The sequence below is a fragment of the Bubalus kerabau genome, chromosome 1 (genome assembly GCF_029407905.1).
Source record: "Bubalus kerabau isolate K-KA32 ecotype Philippines breed swamp buffalo chromosome 1, PCC_UOA_SB_1v2, whole genome shotgun sequence".
Taxonomy (NCBI): domain Eukaryota; kingdom Metazoa; phylum Chordata; class Mammalia; order Artiodactyla; family Bovidae; genus Bubalus; species Bubalus kerabau.
In genome coordinates this window covers 264,140,135-264,164,277 of record NC_073624.1, presented here as the reverse complement: position 1 = coordinate 264,164,277, position 24,143 = coordinate 264,140,135, and the positions used below count along the sequence as shown (strand labels likewise).

The following is a 24,143-nucleotide window of genomic DNA, read 5'->3' as shown; positions in this document are numbered from 1 at the left end:
ATGGTTATGATTATGGGCAAAGAGTCTATTAGGAAATTAGACATGCTTTAGCTGAGATGTTTGGAAATTCTTGTAGCTGTTTCTCTAAAAAGAATGGATGGAGAGAACTAAGTCAGATATTCAGATCTGATTTGTTGTACATAGGATTATGGAGAAGCATGAAGCAATCAGAATTATAGTCCAGGTGAAGTTCTAATCCTTAAAATCTGAAAATGAAAAAACAATTCCTATCTAAATGTAGCCTCTGTCAATATCTATTTAATATGCATTCTTAAATTCTATTGGCTACCATTTTTGAGGCTATCTTGAATTTTCTGGTTTTAGGGTAAATTTATGTATCATTTCCTTCTAAGAACCATAGGAAGTACTCATACATTTGCAGAATCAAATTACGCTGAATTATGCCCTACTCACCAGGACTACTGGGAATGGCCCATAGCTCCTATTGAAGGGTCAGGCCAAAGCTGCCATGTTGGTTCCTCATGACGTGTCTTTTTTCATAGAGGAAACTCTTTCAAAGCAGATGAGTTGGGTCAAATGTATTTGTTCTTGAGAATTTAAACTAAAGGTTTTTGAGAGTCTTAATAATTTAGCTCTCAGGGATAAAATTACCAGGTCACGTGGAAATGGAGTCATTGACAACCAGGTCCAAATGATCAAAGGGAGGAGAGGCCATAAACCAGGAATAAGCAGAGGAAGCTGTTTTGCATGGTGACAAAGTATAAGGAGAAGCAAATGGTAAGAGATCATCATTCCAAAGACATCAAAGTTTCCAGTTGTCAGGTTTGGCTTGATATCAGTTTTCTTTCCATGAATATCTACAGTGTCCCTTAGACTGATATATATGGGTTTCTCCTCCTTGTTGTCAGTTATGCCTAATAAGAACAGAAATATACTTAGATAATAGTCATTTATATACCAATTGGAGGGATGATATTGCATTGAAAAGGAAGGCACTATTAACACATTATATCTTTTATATGACAGTATAAAAATTGGTGCAACCACATTCCAACCATTTTATTCTTGCATGGTAAACACCATTACTCATTTTTGAAAATTGTAAAGTTGATAGTGAAATATTTTTTAAAAATGAAAGTCTGTGTCCTCTCTGAGTTAATGCAGATTGTCTTAATCTATTAGGTACTAGTCCAATTAATTATCACAATTCATCCAATTGTAGAAATTCTAATAACATAAGATAGGAAGGATATAAGTGGATTTTCCACAATTTTAATGGGAAAATCAGAAGGTTCTACAAGGGCCATTCAGAAGTCTGTTTAGTAAAAGACCACAAATCCATAGTTAGGAGCTACCCTGATAGCTCAGTTGGTAAAGAATCTGCCTGCAATGTAGAAGTCAAGGTATTTAGAAGGAAAGGACTTGTTTTGAATTCTGGTTAATTTTGAAGATGTTTCTTTGCAGGGTCTGATTATTGTCTATGCTAACCTAGTCCTGTGTCTGAATCAGGGGCCTTGGAAAGGTGAGGTTATAAAGAGAAGGGTGAATGGATGCAAACCTCCAGCGTTTTACCTTTTAACACACTGGAGAAATTTTATTTTGGGGGAGAAGAAAAAGAAAAGAGGCAGGGTGAGTAAAGGACCTAGGGCGGAGAGCGCCTCGAGGGGCAGTTCAGGGAGATGGGGAATTAGTGACAAAACCCTTTTATTTTCCCCTCCTCCCTTGTGTTTGCTAATGAGAGATGCCGAATCCCGGTGCATTGAGTGTCTTCGATAAACCAGGCTTTGTTTTAGGCACTTGATGCCCAACCTCTGACCAATCCCACAAGTGTCCTAGGAAACCTTAGATAAAAGCATAGTGAAGTGGTCCTTGGTAGTTTAATTAGTGTGAAGTCTAAACTTCCCAGTGAAAATTCACTCAGGCGACTGTGGAATCAGAAAAGGAATATCCATCAGGAGGACTTAGAAATAACATGTAGAGAAGTTGTCATTTCCTGTGTCTGGGTATGTACGTTTTTAATTATACTTAATTTATTTTTTGTTTTCCAAGTATATCTTTTTTCAAAGAGAGGCAGAGAGGGAGAGAATGAATTTCTGAAAAGCTGAACACTTGAAAATTATTGTTAGAGAACACTAGCAAGCATGGTGGCTTTATAAGAATCATCAACCATGTATTACAAGTGGTTCTCAGGTTGTAGTTCCAGCATTTTATTTGTGAATTCAGTGTATTGCCTGCATCCTAGAGGGCTTAACTGTTGATGTCATAGGAGTTCTAATTTTGTATCAAAGGATGGATATATGTAATATCCCTTTGTGTGTAATGTGAATGAGTTATTTAGTTATAGGAATTAGTAGTTAATTTAGTCTGTTTGCTTCGAGAAGAGGGGACACTTATCTTCTCTTGGGAGAGATCAAATTTCTCCTCTAGTCTATATTATTATAAATCTTTTTTTTTTTTTTTAGCAGTAACAGGTAAATCACATTACTCATTTGTATTAAGTAGTATGCTCTTAAAACTTATAAGAACTTAATTGGAGAGTCTCAGCTATTTTATTAAGATTTATTGTAATTTATTAGACATAAATTATTGTGTGATAATTCCCTTAGAAGTAATATATGAAGTAATATATTGTTTCACTCGTTTTCACTGTTTTATCATTTTTATTGTCTTTAGTTTCATTAAGTGTTCTGAAATAATTCTGAAAAACTTAATCTGTTTTGTTGAGAGAATTAATTATGCACCCAAGAAAATCTACTTTTATATTATAGAGCAGATATTCTAGTTATTTGCATTGAGAGAAATTTATAAATGATAAGGCTAAGTACATTTAGATTTCTTTTTAATAGGAAAATGAGGTTGGTTTCCCATGTGAAGACTTAAATTATTATATGTGAGAAAATCATTATATAACACTTTGTTATTTCATGTTATTTTATGTTTATGTCATATGTTATTTGGAAAGTGGGCAAGTAGATGAGTAACATATTATTTCTCTGACAAAATTTTAAAAGTGAAGATAATCCCAAACCTATAAACTCTGCAATTCATAGAAAACTCTGCTGTGAAGTTACAATAGATAATCGAATGTAAATTACTTAATTGGACAGTTTTTCTCTGGTGAGTTATTAGTAGAGATAACTGAGGTGGTCATTGACTCAAAGGAAATTTATGGAATTAATGCCAGTGATATCTCAGAAATTCATAAATTTGATTTCTTAATAAGGGAATTAGCATGAATTTTTTTCACTTTTTGTATGGTAATACTTTATAATTTGATAAAACAGAGGGTTTTGATTCTCCAATGGCCACAAACTAATGGCAGTTAGTCCTTCCTCCCATCAAACTGGCATAAATTAAATTTATCTACATTTGAAAGTCAAGCATTTAAAGGACAGGGTGTTCTTGTTTGATATTTTATGCTCTCTCATTTTCAGCCACTGCTAAGATATTTTCTTGTGCTCTTTTGGCAAAGGGAGAAGTCAGCTTAGCAGGACTGTTTTTTTTAACCTCATTTTATTCTTTGAAAAAATCCTTAGTATTTTGCAGCATCAAAGTGGCAAAAATGGAAAAATTTAAATTCACGTATATAGGGTCTGTGAAAATAGTAGGTCTGGAAAATAGCCCTCAGCACACAGAAGTTGCAAGTCATTGAGGGAAATTGAGCAAAGGGAGTCAGACTTCTAGTTTCTACTGATCAGAGCTGAGGGCCATGGTTAGGAACTTGAAATAGAAACAGCATCCTGCTGATTTTCTTTTACCCCCTCAAGCTACTCCCTCAACCTCATGTATTCCTTATAGAGTTCATTGTGATTATTTGAGGATCTAAAACTAGAACAAAGATGGCTAAGTCTTTTTGTGTACGTGTGTGCTGTAATTTTAAAAAATAAAAGAGATGAAGCAATTTTATTGTTTATTTATTAACTATAATCTTAATCTTAAGAATTAAGATTCCTATAATCTTAAGAATTTTTATTAAATATGCTTACTTCTTTATAATTTCTTCTATAATAGGCATTGTATCTGGCAAGAAAAGTAAAAAGTACAATTTGGGAGTGCTAAAAGTTAATTTTATGCTGTATAATATTATATGCTGTTAGTATAATATACTTTATTTATTTTTTTACTTTAAATGCTTTTCACTTGATGATGCCACAATTCCATAAACACTTGTGAGGCATTTATATGCTAAGAGCTGTGGGTAATTAAAAAAATGGGAGATAGTGATTTAGCAGGGAAAATGCCTATTTTTGTTGATTGTAGTATGAGTAAGTATGTATAAAATGGATAAACAAAATAGATAAATAAAATAGGCAAAAATAGATAAACAAAATAAGCAAAACAAAATAGAACTGTTAAGAATTATAGCATTAATTTTGATTCAGACTTTGGAGTAGATCTGATATTAATAGAAGGTTCCTAGAGGGAATAATGTCTAAACAAGACCTTGAAAGATAATTAGGACTGGGGTGGGAACATTCCAAGGTTGGTGGTGAGGTGGCCTAACATGAGTTAAGGTGTAGGCATTGATGAGTCTTAGGTATTTTTGGGGACATCAAATAATTCATTTTTAGGGAAGCCTAAAAGGGTCGATTGAGACCAGACCATGGAAGGGGTTGAAGGCTGTCCTGAGGAATCTGGACTTCATTCTGTGAATTACAGGGATTCTCTGAAGGCTTTTGAATAGAGGAGTGATCTTTAAGGACAGTAACTGATGACAGTAGGAAGGATATAGGAGAGAAAGAGAGAGAGGGAGGGAAGGAGGGGGCCTGGCACATGCAGATATTTCTTGGCAGGCTATGGGTAGTTCAGAGACCATGGGCTACACTGAGAAGATCATGGTGAGAATGGATTTCTAAGTAATATGGCTGGGCTTTGACGGCTGATTGACCTGGGGAGGGGAAAAGGGGAAAGGAAGGAGTAAAAAATGTTCTCAAAATTTTACCTAGTAACAAGAGATATGGTGATGTTGTTAGCTAAAGTTAGTTTCATTGGGAGACAATGGGGAAAATAAAAAATTCCACTTTGGTCATATTTTACATGAGAATTAGTGGGATGTCCTTGTGGGACAATCAAGATCCTCATGAGTGATAGTAAAAGGAATAGTGATGAACACATTTCTCAAATCACATATATATCAACATTTAATAAATGAAATAATTAAATTGTAAGTGTGGATACTCTTAAAGTTCTATGACCTAATACAAAACTCTCCAGTTGTCTTTTTAAAAATCTATGGAACAAAGGCGATAAATGTCCTTTTATCTCTAAAATTCTATGACTCTTGAGTGGTTAAGGGTTCTTTGAAAAAAATTTTTTTTAATTATTTTGTATTGGAAAGTGAAAGCTCAGTCATGTCCAACTATTTGTGACCCCATGGACTATATCCCTCAAGGCGCCTCTGTCCATGGAATTCTCTGGGTGAGAATACTGGAATGGGTTCAGTTCAGTTCAGTTCAGTTGCTCAGTCGTGTCCGACTCTTTGTGACCCCATGAACTGCAGCACGCCAGGCCTCCCTGTCCATCACCAACTCCTGGAGTCTACCCAAACCCATGTCCATCGAGTCAGTGATGCCATCCAACCATCTCATTCTCTGTTGTCCCCTTCTCCTCCTGCCTTCAATCTTTCCCAACATCACAGTCTTTTCCAATGAGTCAGCTCTTCGCATGAGGTGGCCAAAATATTGGAGTTTCAGGTTTAGCATCAGTCCTTCCAATGAACACCCAGGACTGATCTCCTTTAGGATGGACTGGTTGGATCTCCTTGCAGTCCAAGGGACTCGCAAGAGTCTTCTCCAACACCACAGTTCAAAAGCATCAATTCTTCAGTGTTCAGCTTTCTTTATAGTCCAACTCTCACATCCATACATGACCACTGGAAAAACCATAGCCTTGACTAGATGGACCTTTGTTGACAAAATAATGTCTCTGCTTTTGAATATGCTGTCTAGGTTGGTCATAACTTTCCTTCCAAGGAGTAGGCGCCTTTTAATTTCATTGCCACAATCACTACTGCAATCACTACTGGAATGGGTAGCTATTTCTTTTTCCAGAGGATCTTCCTGACCCAGGAATTGAACCTGGGTCTCCTACATTGCAAGCAGATTCTTTATCATCCGAGCCACCAGGGAAACCCATTTTGTACTGGGGTAGGCGAAGGCACCCCACTCCAGTACTCTTGCCTGGAAAATCCCATGACGGAGGAGCCTGGTAGGCTGCAGTCCATGGGGTTGTGAAGAGTTGGACACGACTAAGTGACTTCACTTTCACTTTTCACTTTCATGCATTGGAGAAGGAAATGGCAACCCACTCCAGTGTTCTTGCCTGGAGAATCCCAGGGACGGGGGAGCCTGGTGGGCTGCCGCCTGTGGGGTCGCACAGAGTCGGACACGACTGAAGCGACTTAGCAGCAGCAGCATAGCCAATTAACAATGATGTGCTAGTTTCAGGCGAATAGCAAAAGGACTCAGCCATACATATACAAGTATCCATTCTCCCCCAAACTCCTCTCCTATCCAGGCTGTAAATTTTTTTTTTAAGAAAAAAATTATAATACAGCTTATAACAGGTATGAACTGTTATAAGACTGCTTCATTGAGATATAATTCACATGCCATAAAATTCACTCATTTTAAATGTACCGTTCAATGATTTCAGTATACTCATAGAATTGTCCAGCTGTGATCACAGTTTGGGAACATTTTCATCACCCCACCCCAAATAAATTTCATACCCATTACCACTCACTATCAGTTTCTTTCCAGTCTCCTGAGTCCTAGGCAACCACTAATCTACTTTCTGTCAGTATAGATTTTCCTGTTGTTAACAGGTCATTCCATACAAATGTAATTATACCATATGTGGTCTTTTGTGTCTGACTTCTTCCACTGAGCATGATGTTTTCAAGGTTCATCCATGTTTTAGCACATATCAGTGCTTCATTTATTTTTATTGCCAGATAACATTACTGTATATGAATTTACCACATTTAGTGATTTATTAATTAATGGGATTCTCACTTTTTGGCCATTATGAATAATGATTTTGTGAACACGTGTGTTCATTTATACTCATGTTCTCATTTCTCTTGGGTATATAACTAGGAGTGGAATTGCTGGGTTATATGGTAAACTCTATGTTTAAACTTTCAAGGAATTCCTGGATTATTACCCAAAGTTGATACACTCTTTTGCATTCCCACAGGTAGGTTAAGGATTCGTTTCTCCACATCATTGCCAACACTTGTTATTATCTATCTTCTTGATTATAGTCATTTTGGTGGTGGGAAATTACTAGTGGTTTTGATTTGCATTTTCCTGGTAGATATAATGTTGAGCATTTTTGCATGCCCTTATTGGCCATTTGTGTATCATCTTTAGAGAAATGTCTGTTAGATCCTTTACTTGTTTCTCATTGGCCCATTTGTCTTTTTATTAGTTTTTATTATTGAATTGTAAGAGTTTTTCATGTATTCTAGACACAAGTCCTGTATCAAACATACAATTTGTGAATATTTTTCCTATTCTGTGGGAATATCTTGGTACTTTGATGATGGTATCTTTGAAAACACAAATTATTTAAATTTAAAGTACAATTACTTTTTCTTTTATTGCTTATGCTTTTAACGTTCTATCTAAGAAACCATTCCTAATATTAGGTCATGAATATTTACACCTATGTTTTCTTCTAGGAGTTTCATGGTTCTAGCTTTTATATTTAAGAATTTGAAGCTGCTGCCTTCGCCCTCTGCGATGGCCCACACTCTATCTGTTGAGTGTGTTTCTCTCTGAATAAATCCACTTCTTACCTATCAAAAAAACTATAATTTCATGAGGGAGGGGTAAAATTTCATTCTTTTGTAAATGGATATCTAGTTGTCTCAGCACCATTAACTGAATAGACTATTTCCCCCCCTTTTTAAATTTTCTTGGCACTCTCATAAAAAATTAATGGATCATAATTGCCAGGTTTATCTCTAGACTATTCCATTCATCTTTATTTCTGTTGTCATAATAGTATCACACTATTGATTACTGTGTCTTGTAGTAAAGTTTTGAAATTAGGAAGTGCGAGTACTTTGTTTCTTTTTTTTCAAAATTGTTTTGGATATTCTGATTTCTTTGAAATTCCACATTAATTTTAGGATTAGCTTATCAATTTTTGCAAAGATGCTAACTGGGACTCTGATACAAATAGTGTTGAATCTATAAATAAATTGGGGAGAATTACCTTTTAATAATATTAAAGCTTCTGATCCATGAATGTGGATATTTTTCCATTTATTTAAATCTTCTTAATTTGTAATTTTATTCCTAAATTTAAAAAATTGATGCTATTGTAAATGGAATTGTTTTATTTCATTTTCATTTTGCTCATTGCTACTTTATATACAATTGATTTTTTGGTATTAGTTTTGTATCCTGAAACCTTGCTAAACTTATTAATTCAAATAGTTTGGTAGTGAGTTCATTAGGGTTTTGTGTATTCAAGATTATGTCATCTGGAAATTCTGATTGTTTTGCTTCTTCCTTTCCAATCTGGATGATTTTATTTTCTTGTTAGTTGTTCTGGAAAGAAGCTCCAATGGAATGTTAAATAGAAGTGAAGAAGACATTCTTCCTTGTTCCTAATCTCAGGGGAAAGTATTCAGTCTTTCACCATTAAGCATGATGCTGGCTATGGGTTTTCCACAGATGCCTTTCACCATGGCAAAGATATTCCCTTTTCCTCTTAGTTTGTTGAGGGTTTCTTTGCTTTCTCTGCTTGGAATACCCTTTCTTTTCTCTCCTACCTGGTGAATACCTTTATATTTTCTAAGACCAGCTTAAATGTCTCCACTCAACAAAGCTGATCATTTCCCTTTTTCCTCTTCTGGTTTTAGGGTTGTAAGTCCTACAAGAATGGAAACAAATGACTTTGAGTCACTTTTTAAAAGGCTTTTTTAATTTGGAAAATATCCATTTATTAATTCAAGGCATTAAGAACAGAAACCCCACAGATCATTCCACTTAACCTGCCATGGGATTGCTATTCAGGCAGAAAGCTTGCACAGTGAATTTACATAAACAGGAATACATTTTTAAGGTACAAATTGATGCACATCTGTCTGCATAGTTAATAATCCATGCATTTACAGAAATCTAATAAAAATGTGTCCTGAATATGAAAGATCTAAAATGATAAGTATTGAATATCCTGCAATAGAAAAGAGGTTGTGAGCTATCTGATCAAGTGAAATGAATTTTTCATTAAAATGGCACATTAATTGAGAGCTCAAGATTAATGACTTTTACCTATATATACATTAAGTCACAATTCACTTTTCTTTTGAAATAGTGAAAGCATTGAGTTTTTCCTTCACTTGAGCAAGTTAGGTTTTAACTTGTTTTGCTGGCTTTCACTTATTTTACTTACTAACTAGCCAATTAGTTTATACAATTAATTAAATGTTCATTTATAGTAATTTCTATAGGAGGTGTGAATAAAGCAATCCCTGTTCTGCAGGAATTCATTGTATTAGAGAAATTAAAATAATATAATATGAAGTAATTGATACAGAGTTTTAGTTCAAGATGGCAGCCTCAGTAAATGTGTCAGCTTCCTTTTGTCCCAACACATGTACACACGTGTCAGACATACACACACATACAAAGAGGAGGCAAACTGGGAAAACGGACTTTTGCAGTCATAGAAGAAGTCTAAGCCTGTTATATATACCAACAAGTGTAGTCTGTGATTCATAAAGATAAATAGATGCAAGATGTTACCAGACGCTTAAGAAAAACCAGCAAAATGAAAGATGAACCAATAAAAATGATTCAGTTCAGTTCAGTTTCTCAGTTGTGTCCGCTTCTTTCAACTCCATGGACTGCAGCATGCCAGGCTTCCCTGTCCATCAGCAACTCCTGGAGTTTACTCAAACTCATGTCCATCGAGTTGGTGATGCTATCTAACCATCTCATTCTCGGTTGTCCCCTTCTCTTCCTGCCTTCAATCTTTCCCAGCATCAGGGTCTTTTCTAATGAGTCATCTCTTCGCACCAGGTGACCAAAATATTGGAGTTTCAGCTTCAGCATCAGTCCTTCCAATGAACACCCAGGCCTGATCTCCTTGAGGATGGACTGGTTGGATCTCCTTGCAGTCCAAGGGACTCTCAAGAGTCTTCTCCAGTACCACAAAAGCATCAGTTCTTCAGTGGTCAGCTTTCTTTATAGTCCAACTCTAACATCCATACAGGACTACTGGAAAAAGCATAGCTTGACTAGATGGACCTTTGTCGGCAAAGTAATGTCTCTGCTTTTTAATATGCTGTCTAGGCTGGTCATAGCTTTTCTTCCAAGGAGCAAGCGTCTTTTAATTTCATGGCTGCAGTCACCATCTGAAGTGATTTTGGAGCCCCCCCAAAATAAAGTCTGTCACTGTTTCCATTGTTTCTCCATCTATTTGCCATGAAGTTATGGGACCGGATGCCATGATCTTAGTTTTTTGAATGTTGAGTTTTATGCCAGCTTTTTCACTCTGCTCTTTCACTTTCATCAAGAGGCTCTTTAGTTCCTCTTCACTTTCTGCCACAAGGGTAGCATCATCTGTGTATCTGAGGTTATTGATATTTCTCCAAGCAATCTTGATTCCAGTTTGTGCTTCATCCAGCCCAGAATTTCTCATGATGTACTCTGTGTAAAAGTTAAATAAGCAGGGTGACAATATATAACCTTGACATACTCCTTTTCTGATTTGGAACCAGTCTGTTGTTCCATGTCCAGTTCTAACTGTTGTTTCTTGACCTGCATATAGATTTCTCAGGATGCAGGTAAGGTGGTCTGGTGTTCCTGTCTCCTGAAGAATTTTGCACAGTTTGTTGTGATCCACACAATCAAAGGCTTTAGCATAGTCAATAAAGCAGAAGTAGATGTTTCTTTGGAACTCTCTTGCTTTTTTGATGATACAACAGATGTTGGCAATTTGATCTCTGGAAACGCTGCTGTTTGTAAATCCAGCTTGAACATCTGGACATTCACGGTTCATGTACTATTGAACAGTATGAAAACACAAAAAGATAGAGATGATTCCAGACCCAAAAAGAACAAAGTAGAAATTAAAATTTTTAAGTTGATATCTTTAGGGAGATTCTTTTTTGCATCCCTAAATTAAGGCAAACATGGTAAAATGAACAATAAAAATTAAGAATATAATCTTGGAAATTAAGTATATAGTGATAAATTTTAATAAAGTTTGAGTTGACTAAATCACAAGATGCTTGTACCTAAAAATAAAGTAAGAATCTGAAAGGTACAGTGGAGGAAACTGTGTTAATTTCTTGGTGCTAAAACAACTGAATTTATGTTCTTGCAGTTCTGGAGGCTAGAAGTACAAAGTCAAGGTATCAGCAGGACTGAAGACTTTGAGGGGAGATCTGCTCCATGCTTCTCTCTTAGCGTGGTGCCTGCTGGTGGTCCTTGGCATTGCCTGGCTTGTCGATCTAACATTACAATCCGTGGGTCAGGACACACTGTGTGGCAGTGCATGTATTTCTCTCCTCTTCTAACTATTTAGGGCTCATTGTAATCCAAGGTGGTCCTATCCAGTGCTCTTTAATTACATCTTCAAAGGCCTTTTTGCCAAATGAGGTTATATTCTGGAATTCGATATGGCCATATCCTTTGAGGGCCACTGTTTTGTTCATCATAGAAACATACCACAGAAATGGAAAATAGAGAGTGAAAGTCTTTAAGGACACAAGGAATAAATCTAGTTGGAGGTACCATTCAAGATATTTAACCACTGATAATGGCATCAGTTCAGTTCAGTTCAGTTCAGTCCCTCAGTCGTGTCCGACTCTTTGTGACCCCATGAATCGCAGCACGCCAGGCCTCCCTGTCCATCACCAACTCCTGGAGTTCACCCAGACTCATGTCCATTGAGTCAGTGATGCCATCCAGCCATCTCATCCTCCGTCGTCCCCTTCTCCTCCTGCCCCCAATCCCTCCAGCATCAGAGTCTTTTCCAATGAGTCAACTCTTCGCATGAGGTGGCCAAAGTACTGGAATTTCAGCTTTAGCATCATTCCTTCCAAAGAAATCCCAGGGCTGATCTCCTTCAGAATGGACTGGTTGGATCTCCTTGCAGTCCAAGGGACTCTCAAGTCTTATCCAACACCACAGTTCAAAAGCATCAATTCTTTGGCGCTCAGCCTTCTTCACAGTCCAACTCTCACATCCATACATGACCACTGGAAAAACCATAGCCTTGACCAGAAGGACCTTTGTTGGTAAAGTAATGTGTCTGCTTTTGAATATGCTATCTAGGTTGGTCATATGGCATAGGCATAGACTGATCAAATGAAAGCTATTCAGTTAGAGTTGGTGCTAACTGAACATTAGCTCAGGATTTGAAAGCAGAGCAAAGGGGCAGTGAAACACAGGAAATAATCAAAGACAAAGTAGAAAAAAACTTATTCAGGTTTAAGAAAGGTTAATTCTTAATTTTGAAAAAGTCTGGTAAGTATGTCAAGTAAAATAAATAAAAAACATCCTAGGCAAATATAATTTGGATACTTTCCAGGAGAAATCCCATCCCTCCAAGGATAAGAGAAAATCTGAAAAGTTGCCAGTGAAAATAAATGTTTTACCTACATAGCAATGTTAGAAATACAAATCAGATTTTTTATCCTAATTCTAGATGCTAGGTCACAAAATAGCAATATCTTCAACTAAATATCAGAAAAAATTAGGGAAAAAATAACAGCAATAAAAAAACTTCATATTCACGGTTTCTGGGAATTGAAACTGGAGTAGATGGTGGGGAGAACCTCTATTTTCATTTACTTCCCTTTTGCACCTTTTTAAAAAAGACTGATTTTAGGTTCACAGCAAATTTGAATGGAAGGTGCAGAGATTTTCTGTATACAAGTTGCCCCACTACCTGGAAGTAGAGTGCTCCCATGAAACCCTTTCTAATCTGAAACGTCCTAAAGCAAAGAAACTGTTACCTTAGGACACATGTTCCTAATGGATACACAAAGTAAATCAAGATAAAATGCAGATGTTCACAGACATCCTTCAGAGCTGTGATGGCTTGATGTTGAGATGCGACATAGTTCCCAGGGAAGGAGCTTGGAGGTGTCCTTCTGTTGCTCAGAGTACTAGCTGCCTTTGTAACATCTCGCTACAATATAAAGGCTGGGTGCTAATTTTGCTTTTCAGCTTTTTTTGGTAAAAGCAAAAATCCTCTTTTGAGTTTCTTTCAGTTAATGAAAACAACTACTAATGTAGATCTCTCATAAAAGCCAAGTGGCATAAAGTGAGCTTTGGAAAAACAGAGAATACTTGTACTCCCTACCCGACCTATGCCGAGATTCGTCCATTAACATCCCCCACCAGAGTGGTTGCATGGTAAGCTTGGCAAACCCATGTTGACATATCACAATCGCTCCAAGTCCATAGTTGGTAGTCCATATGGAGGGTTCACGCTTGGTGGTGTAAGATCTGTGAATTTGGACATATGCGTGATGGCATGTATCCATCATTACAATACACATTGTATATTGTAGGCAGTATTTTCACTGCCCTAAAAATCCTGTGTGCTCCACATATTCATCCCTTCCAATCCCTGGCAACCACTTACTCTCTCCAGAGCTCTTACTATCTTACAGTTATCAAATAGTTGGGATTATAGAGGATGTACCCTTTTTAGACTGAGTTTTTTCCTTAGTAACAGGCATTTAAAGTTCCTCCATGTCTTTTCATGGCTTGATAGTTCATATAATTTTAGCATAAAATAATATTTTAATGAAATAATATTCTATTACCTTCCAGCTTCCATCCACTCTCTGGATGTGCCGCAGTGTATCAGTTCATCTACTGAAGGGCATCTTCGTCATGTCAGTGATCTGTTATGAATAAAGCTGCTGTGGGACGGGGGAGCCTGGTGGGCTGCCGTCTATGGGGTTGCACAGAGTCGGACACAACTGAAGCGACTTAACAACAGCAGCAGCAGCAGCAAACATCTGTATACAGGTTTTTGTGTGGAGTTAAGCTTTCAGCTCTTTTGGGTAAATACCAAGAATCATGATTGCTGGATTGTATGGGAGGAGGGTTTAGTTTTGTAAGAAACTGCCAAACTACCTTCCCAAGTGGCTGTACTGTTTTACATTCCTACCAGCAGTGTATGGAAATTCCTCTTGTTCTATGTCCTTGCCAGAATATGGTGGCGTCAGTGTTCCAGATTTTGGCCATCTTAATAGATGTGTCTGGTATCTGATTGTTGCTTAAATTTGAATTTCCCTTGTCTGCTTGTTTTCCATCTGTATATCTTCTTTGGTGAGTCTGTTAAGGTCTTTGGCATATTTTTAAATGTTGTTTGCTTTCTTTGGATAATACTCTTTATCAGATGTGGTTTTTGAAAATATTTTCTCCCAGTCTGTAGCTTGTCTTCTTACTGTCTTGACATTGTCTTTTGAAGGGCAGAAGTTTGAAACTTTAATGGAACCCAGCTTATCAATTATTTCTTTCATGGATTGTGCCTTTGGTGTTTTATCTAAAAAGGCATCACCCTACCTAAGATTACTTGGATTTTTCCATTGTTATCTTCTGGGAGTTTTAAGGTTTTGCATTTTACATTTAGTCTATAATCCATTTTGAGTTATTTTCATGAATGGTATAAAGTCTGTGTCTAGATTCTTTTTTTTTTTTGCATGTGGGTGTCCATGTTCCAGCACCATTTGTTGAAAAGATTATTATCTCTGTCCATTGTATTGCCTTTTCTCCTTTGTCAAAGATCAGTTGACTAAATGTGGTTCTATTTTGGGTTCTCTATTATGTTCTAATAATCTATTTGTATATTCTTTCACCAATATCACATTACCTTGATTACTGTAGCTTTATAAGTCTTGAAGTTGAGTAGCATCAGTTTTCCAATTTTGTTCTTTTCCTTCAATATTGTGTTGGATAATCTGAATCTTTTGCTTCTCCATATAAACTTCAGAATCAATTTGTCTATATCCACAAAATAATTTTCTGGGATTGTGATTGGGACTGCATTAAATTTATAGATGACTTTGGCAAGAACTGGCATTTTAACAATATTGAGTCTTCCTATCCATGAGCATGGAATATTTCTCCATTTATTTAGTTGATTTTATTCATCAGAGTCTTGTATTTTTTCTCATATAGATCTTACACATATTTGTACCTTAGTAGTTTATTCTAGAGGGTGTTAATGTAAATGGCATTGTGCTTTTCATTGCAAATTCCACTTATTCCTGGTTCTTATAGAGGAAAACAATTGACATTTGTATGTTAATCATATATCCTAAAACCATGTGTGCAGTCACTTAATTTTTAAAATTGATTCTTTTGTCTTTTTGTATTATAAATAGATAAGCATGTTTGCAAATAAATATAGTTTTATTTCTTCCTTTTCTATCTGCATACCTTTTACTTGCCTCGTTCTGTGAGCAAGGTCTTCCAGCATGTGGTTGAAAAGGAGTGGTAAGAGGGGACATCTTTGTCTTGTATCTGATCTTAGTCGGGAAGCTTTGAGTTTCTCACCATTAAGTAGGATATTAGTGTAAGTTTTTGTAGTTTTTAAATAATCAATTGGAAAAGTTTACTGAGGGTTTTTATCATAGATATTGTTGGATTTTGTTAAATGCTTTTACTGTGTCTATTGGTATGATCATGTGATATAAAAAATTCTGTTGATATGATAGATTACATTAATTGATTTTTGAATGTTCAACCAACTTTGTATACATTGGTTGTTGTCTTAGTTTGTTGAGGCTGCCATATGAAATATCACACGCTCGGAAACTTATACATAGCTGAAATTTATTTCTCACAGTTCTGGGGACTAGACAGTTGATATCTAGGGTATATCCACGGGGTCTCAAAGAAATGGACATGACTGAGCGACTTTGACTTTGCCATGGTCAGGTGAGGGCCCTCTTTTAAGTTGCAGATATCTGAGGGAGCTAGGGAGCTCTTTGGGATTTCTTTTACAAGAACAAAACAATCCCGTTCACTAGGGCTCCACCCTCATGACGTAAGCACCCAAAGCCCCGCCTACTAACAGTGTCACACTGGGCATTAGGATTCCAACATGCATATTTTGAGAGGGTATATACATTTAGACCATAGCATCATGGTGTATAATTTTTTTTAAATATGTTCTTCTATTTCTAATACTTTGTTGAGGACTTTTGTAGTTATGTTCATGAGACCTGTTGGCCTGTAGTTTTCTTGTAATGTGGTTTTGTTTATAGGGTCCTTTAATATTTTAAAAAACATATACATGTCTTACCTCTATAATTTAAAAAGTTGACTTAGTAGCAAAAGAGTAGTATATGGCAGTGTTTCACCAGCTTTAATGTGTATATGAATCACTGAAGAATCTTATTAAAAAGGATTTTGATTCAGTAGGTCTTGGGTGATACCTGAGATTCTGTTTCTAATGAACTTCCATGATATGCTGATCTTGCTGGTCTTAGAACCATACTTTAGTAGCAAAAGGTGTATAGTAAGTTCAGTGAAGGATTCAATAGCTTTATTTAAATAAAATAAATTTGAAACAGTGGCTGAATTAAAAAAAATTATACTTAATATACTTAGTGGGTAGTGAGAGTTTAGAATATATCCCTGAACAATCATTTTATGTTAATTAAATACTACTTGTGTTAAAAAAAAAAAACTGACAGAAAAAGTAATGACTTAATGTCCAGGGCTGGAGAAGGATGGAAGTTCTGATATGAGTCTTAATTTGCTTCTGGAGATCAATACTTATCGTCATTAATAAGATTGATATAGCAATATTGCCTGGAATAAAAGATTTTAGTTTTTTTCTTGAATATTCTCTTAATTCCTCTCTGAAAATTGTGAGATTTTCAATCCTGACCAGTGCTGGATAACACGAGTATAACATTTACTGTTGTCATTTATTCATTGGCTAGTTCATTCCTTTGTTCTTGAATATTTATTAGACACCCATTTTGTGGTGCTAAGTAAAGGAAGAAAGTGTGTCTTGGTCCCACTGAGTTCCCAACCATGCTTCAGTTCAGTTCAGTTCAGTTGCTCAGTTGTGTCCAACTCTTTGCAACCCCATGAATCGCAGCACGCCAGGCCTCCCTGTCCATCACCAACTCTCGGAGTTCACTCAGACTCATGTCCATCGAGTCAGTGATGCCATCCAGCCATCTCATCCTCTGTCATCCCCTTCTTCTCCTGCCCCCAATCCCTCCCAGCATCAGAGTCTTTTCCAATGAGTCAACTCTTCGCATGAGGTGGCCAAAGTAACTGGAGTTTCAGCTTTAGCATCATTCCTTCCAAAGAACACCCAGGGCTGATCTCCTTCAGAATGGACTGGTTGGATCTCCTTGCAGTCCAAGGGATTCTCAAGAGTCTTCTCCAACACCACAGTTCAGAAGCATCAATTCTTCGGTGCTCAGCCTTCTTCACAGTGCAACTCTCACATCCATACATGACCACAGGAAAAACCATAGCCTTGACTAGACAAACCTTTGTTGGCAAAGTAATGTCTCTGCTTTTGAATATGCTATCTGTTGCTAAGTTGCTTCAGTCATGTCCGACTCTGTGCGACCCCATAGACAGTAGCCCACTAGGCTCCTCTCTGTCCCTGGGATTCTCCAGGCAAGAACACTGGAGTGGGTTGCCATTTCCTTCTCCGAATATGCTATCTAGGTTGGACATAACTTTGCTTCCAAGGAGTAAGCGTCTTTTAATTTCATGGCTGCAGTCACCATCTGCAGTGATTTTGGAGCCCAAAAAAATAAAGTGTGACACTATTTCCACTGTTTATCCATCTATTTCCCATGAAGTGATGGGACTGGATGCCATGAACCAAGCTTGGAGACCTATAAATCTGAATTTCTGTCAAGATATAAGCCTGAGACATACAAGTTTGAAAAAACAAAAAAGTTTTAAGCTAGGGGAAATCTCTAAAAATTACAGGCTAGTAGCTTTAACAAGTTGGTTAAAAATGGAATATAGTAGATTTTTATGACAAATTGAAAATACATTTTGTTTTTTCTTTATTGAAAATATTTTTAAAAACTGTTTTAATTCTTCAAGTAATATAGAAATTATTTTTACAGCAATAAAGCAAATAAAGGGGGACAGATAAGGTATCTTTTGAATACTTCCCTCAACCCTGGTCACTAGGTATTAAATATATATGTGTGTGTGTGTGTGTGTGTGTGAAAATGAAAGTGGCTCAGCTGTGTCTGACTCTTTGCGACCAAATGGACCATAGCCCACCAGACTCCTCTGTCCATGGGATTCTCCAGGCCAGAATATTGGAGTGGGTAGCCTTTCCCTCCTCCAGGGGATCTTCCCAACTCAGGGATTGAACCCAGGTCTACCTGACTGCAGGCAGATTCTTTACCATCTGAGCCACCAGGGAAGCCCCGTGTGTGTGTGTGTGTGTGTGTGTGTGTGTGTGTGTGTGTACACACAGGTTGAGAAGGAGACAGACCCCCACATAAATACATACATGACTGGGTGTGAATGTGTGATGTTTCTACATAATTAGTATCTTACTACTCATATTCCACAGCTTGATTTTTCTCACTAACATGTCTTGGAAGTCTTAACTTGTTAATCCATAAAGATTTACCTTGTTTCTAACTGCTACACAGATCTCTATTTATCTATTGTCTGATGGATGGTCATTTATGTTGCTTCCAGGTTTTCTCCTATTACTGTGTACTCTGCTGCTTGGACACAAACCTCCCTGCATGTGCCCACCTGTGTAAGCATTTCTATAGGGTCACCACTGAGTGGTTAGATTGCCCTAATATAGGCTATACACCTTTTATGTTTTGTTAGAGACTTCTAAATTGCTAAATTTGTATAGATCTAATCTTATTGCTGTTACAAAGTATTAAATCTTTAAAGTGGGCTTTGTGGAAAAAAACTGTTCCTTCTGAGTTTAATTTCCTCACTAATAAACCATAGCCCTGGCAATAAGTGAGGGAGGAGAGAGAAAGAAAACTAATATATTTGAAGTGAAGCTTTGGATTTGAATTAATAATTTTCTTACTAGTGAAATTTAGAAAACTACTTTGAAATATACAATGGTCAGATATCCAGTTCCAAAGCCAGTAATCAATAACTTAACATCAATTTGAGGGTCTTTACTGAAGTTCCTCTGGTTATATACTCTTAATAAAAAAAAGATTAAATAGAATAAAAAGCAGGCTTAGTAAAACGGAACATAGCTGAAGAATAATGGGAGCCTTGGGCCATTTTGAAAATGTGATAGTTAAAAGTAGAGCCTTCCTCATTGGTGATTCCATCCAATGATTCATTTTGATTATGTATAGGTTGAATTTAATCAGCCGGTTTTGACTCCCCTTCTGACTGAGTACTTTCCACCTCTAGCTGCCCGCAGCCCTTCTCCCCCTGGCTCCTTTTTCTATGGTCCAGTGCAGACATACCCGCCCTCACTGTTCAGACTCAGGCTAGTAGTGCCAAGTCTATGCATTCTTATACGGTTCTTCATAGTCATAGATTATATCTATTTCCTATCTCTCTTCTCAAGCCATTGGACTTCTTGAAGACTGAACCATAATTTGTCCATTAGTTCAGTCCTAGCTGGCAGCTCTGAGCTTAGGAGCCTAGTGGTTCAAACAGATTTGTGTTCAAACTTCAGCTCTGCCCTTTCCAGCTCTGTGTAGTCTTGGGGAAGTTGGTTATTAAGACAGTTATGTTTCAGTTTCCTTATCTGTAAATTGGGGTTGTCCATGTTAAAAGATTGCTTGACAAGGATTAATTTTGATGTCTGCATACTTGGCACAGTATAAACAGTGAAATGGTACCTCCTTTTGTTGTTTAAATATAGTTTGAGAAGAGATAGTGTGTAAGGAAAACTCTTGAGGCTATATAAGAGAGGGTTAATTTATTATAAAAATGTAACCCAAGTTTTCCATTCTTTTTATTTTCTAATATAAAGAATAAATACAAGGTACTTTTGTTCTCACCTAGAATAAGCTGCATCTCTCTGTATTTATTTAACACAGACTTAAGAATTTCCATGCAAAATATATTCAGGTTTCCAAGATATATGTTTTATCAGGCATATCAAAATTTGACGCTTACTCTTAAAAGTGATGCAAATATTCAGGGATGAGTCAGCATCCTGAGCTCAGTGGTCTCCTATGTGGCCCAGTGCAGCAATTCCAAAAAGGCAAAGGGTCATGTCTAAAGGAAATAAATGAACGTTTCAGAATGTGATCTCATGGCTAATACTCAGCTTCCCAGATCGTTAATTCTCCTTTGGGTATTAACTCATTTATCATTCTATTTCTACATGTATAAAGTATTCTTCGCACTAAGAGCTGTATTGCTACCATTGAAATCTGGGTTTAGGAATTATTACTTACCTCTTAGCTTAGTCATTTTATGCCTCTTCTTTTGCATGTTGTTCATTTCAGACAGCTCCAGGGCTCTTTCTGCTGGGCATATGAGTTCAAATCTATAAGTTTTATAGTGTCTGCCTATCAAATTGGTACTCAAAGTATTGTCTGTTATTGAAACTCTTTTTCCTCCCTCCTTCCTCTGATTTTTATGGGCATCCTTTAATTCTCTCTTTCCTTCTAGAAAAACACAGGTCACCAACCAAACCCCGTTCTACAAGCATACTGCCCAGGACCTGCATTTCCTGTGCTCCCCACCATTGCCAAATATCTCCTGCTTTCTGCTTTCTCTTGTCTTTTGTCACAATAGCTTCTCTCTCTCTCTCTCTCTCTCTCTCTCTCTTTTTTTGAAGAGTGAATGAAATAGTATCTCTTTCTGAGGAGTAAATTTTTGTTTTCACTTCCCCTCTGAGCTCCTGTGGGTACTGGTCCCAGGAAAGCAGATATTCTCTTTTTTTTTTTAATTTTATTTTATTTTTAAACTTTACAATATTGTATTGATTTTGCCAAATATCGAGATGAATCTGCCACAGGTATACATGTGTTCCCCATCTTGAACCCTCCTCTCTCCCCATACCATCCTTCTGGGTCGTCTCAGTGCACCAGCCCCAAGCATCCAGTATCGTGCATCGAACCTGGACTGGCGACTCGTTTCATATATGATATTATACGTATTTCAATGCCATTCTCCCAAATCATCCCACCCTCTCCCTCTCCCACAGAGTCCAAAAGACTGTTCTATACATCAGTGTCTCTTTATTTGTCTCGTATACAGGGTTATTGTTACCATCTTTCTAAATTCCATATATATGCATTAGTATGCTGTATTGGTTGTTTTCTTTCTGGCTTACTTCACTCTGTATAATAGGCTCCAGTTTCATCCACCTCATTAGAACTGACTCAAATGCATTCTTTTTAATGGCTGAGTAATACTCCATTGTGTATATGTACCACAGCTTTCTTATCCATTCATCTGCTGATGGACATCTAGGTTGCTTCCATGTCCTGGCTATTATAAACAGTGCTGTGATGAACATTGGGGTACACGTGTCTCTTTCAATTCTGGTTTCCTCAGTGTGTATGCCCAGCAGTGGGATTGCTGGATCATAAGGCAGTTCTATTCCCAGTATTTTAAGGAATCTCCACATTGTTCTCCATAGTGGCGGTACTAGTTTGCATTCCCACCAACAGTGTAAGAGGGTTCCCTTTTCTCTACACCCTCTCCAGCATTTATTGCTTGTAGACTTTTGGATTGCAGCCATTCTGACTGGCGTGAAATGGTACCCTGCTGTTCCCTTTCCTCCATAGAGTTTCAACTTTCTGTTTAGAGTAACAGATACCTTCTAAGGCAGTGGAGACAGGGCAGGGTAAGTTATAGGGAGCTGGACTGCCTGGGTTTGAATCTCACCTTGGCCCCTTGTTAGATGTGTGATCTCGAGTGACGTTTCTTAGTCTGTGTGTCATGGTGTCCTCGTGTATAAAATGGGCATGATATAGTACCTACCTTAGAGGGTTCTTGTAGGAGTGAAAACAGTTAAAATCTACCTTATTATCATTTTGAACTAAAATAAGAAAATGCACTCCTAAGCATCTGGGCTATAGATGATAAAAAGACTAATTTTTTTTCTTCAGTTATGTCCATTTATCATGTCTTTTATTCTCTGCCTGTATACTCCGTGCCTGTTTGTGGATTAACAGCTCATAGTTTATCTTAGAGAACATGAATTGGAGAACATGCTTCAGACAAATATTACTTCATAAAGGGTTTTCAATGTGCTTCGTGATAAGGTGCACAATGTCTTGGTTTGTAAGGCTTTCAAAATGTTTAAATCCTGTAGTCTTAATCAGCCTGATTTAACTCTGTATATTTGGTCTATTGTTAACTTCATCTAGTGCTTTTATTGTAAAAGTAGTCCGTTCTTCCCAGAATGGTGAGACTCCAGTGAAGTCATCTATGAGTGAAAATCCTTTGCAAACAGAAACATGCTATCCGTATACTATATAATATATAAAATACATTGATAATAGACTTATGTACTCTAAAATAGTTATCTTCAGGTGAAAATAAGGCAGATATGGTTAGATTCATGTCATCAGAAAAGACTTGAAGATGATAAAAAGTTCATGAAATTTACCTCTAATTTGTTGATCGATGACTATGATTACTTAGTCATGTATTTTGACTTAGCCATATATTTTTCTAGTAAATATCTTCAGATATTAAACTTTGACTATGCTTATAACATGATTTTTTAAGTATATTGAGTTTAGTAGAGCATAATTTTGCTGCCTTTTAACATTTATTGGAATAAAAATTTTTGGAAAGTTTTGAGGAAAAATAATGACTCTCCTTCGAAGACACACAGTAAATCCATTCACATGGGAGGTGAAATGTTACATGCTTGACATTCTAGAATACTCTGCTTTCTTGTTTCTAGTTTCTCACCTAACATACCTATGCTGTCAGATCTCACTAGCAAATAGCAGTCCATTCCCTCAAGGTGTTTCTGCTGATATGGAAAAATAGGAAGGAAATATCTCCAGAACCATATAAGCCTTTGTAAGTCTTGGCTTCTCTGTTGGCACAAACAGTCCCTGTGCCCTTAAATTCCTCTGATACTCTTTAAGTCAAGGCGATCCATGCCCTCCTAGAAGACTTGATAATGGCAAACCTGGATGCTAAAGTAAAATCTACTTATGGGATATGGTTTTAAATGCTTTTTAAAGATGTATTTTAAAGCATTTGTCAACTTCTGTTAATATTTACTAAAATCAGAACTTAGCCCTCCATCTTAACATCTTTTAATATACATATACAAATGTATATGTATTTACACTTAAATTGTATCCTACCAGTTCTCTAAAAGAGGTTTGAAAGAGATTACAATAAATAATATATGCATGGTAAGACCAATGATTTCTACTAGACAATACTCTGGATTTCCCAGGTGGCTCTAATGGTAAAGAACCTGCCTGCCAATGCAGGTTAAACGTAAGAGACATGGGCTTGATTCCCTGGCTTGGGAAGAGCCCGGCGAGGAGGGCATGGAAACCCACTCCAGTATTCTTGCCTGGAGAATCCCAAGGACAGAGGAACCTGGTGGGCTTCAGTCCATAGGGTTGCACAGAATTGGACACGACTGAACCGACTTTGCATGCACACACTAGACAATATTCTAAACCTTGGGAAAGAAAAAGGAGCAGATTTTCTCAAAAAGATGCCAATATAGTTATGTCATGAGTAGCTGATTTATTTGATCCTTAGCTTCTTGGAAACCAGGAACAAATGGAAATAGTTTGAGTTATATATTCTCAGTATTATAAAGGGGGAAAAAAAAGTCATTCTTAATGTATTATATTTGAATGAGAATTTACAAACATGATTTATCACACATTGGAAAAGACTTACTAACACAAAACATATGTCTGTGATACTAAATTTCTATTTTTAATTGCTTTGCTTAGGCTAATGTGAAGAGCTTTTTCATCCCCTGGACATATTCTCTCTGTGCACGCAGTTTTGGGCAGCAACAGGGTGTTGGGAATAGGGAAAATTTTGCCATGAGGAAAAAAGAGAAAATTTTGAGTGTATCTAATTTTTCAAATGTTGGCTGTTTAGACAGTATTCTGACTTGTTGCTTAGTAAATAGTTTACTCAACAATTAGGAAGTAAGTTTGAACAAAAAGAAATTGATTTTAATGTTATAATTTGTGTAGAGAATGAAGATCTATACCTTCACCGAAACTATTTGGAATT

General features: G+C 36.8%; 1 protein-coding gene and 1 long non-coding RNA gene across 8 annotated transcripts in view; both read left to right on the top strand.

Moving 5' to 3' along the window:
* MCTP1 (multiple C2 and transmembrane domain containing 1) overlaps positions 1-24,143 on the top strand; it is a 559,844-nt gene that overhangs the window by 73,778 nt on the left and 461,923 nt on the right. The window lies entirely within an intron of this gene.
* LOC129639813 (uncharacterized) lies at positions 13,213-15,383 on the top strand. Its single transcript, XR_008708617.1, has 2 exons — positions 13,213-13,349; positions 13,773-15,383. It is a non-coding gene; the product is annotated as an uncharacterized LOC129639813 (long non-coding RNA).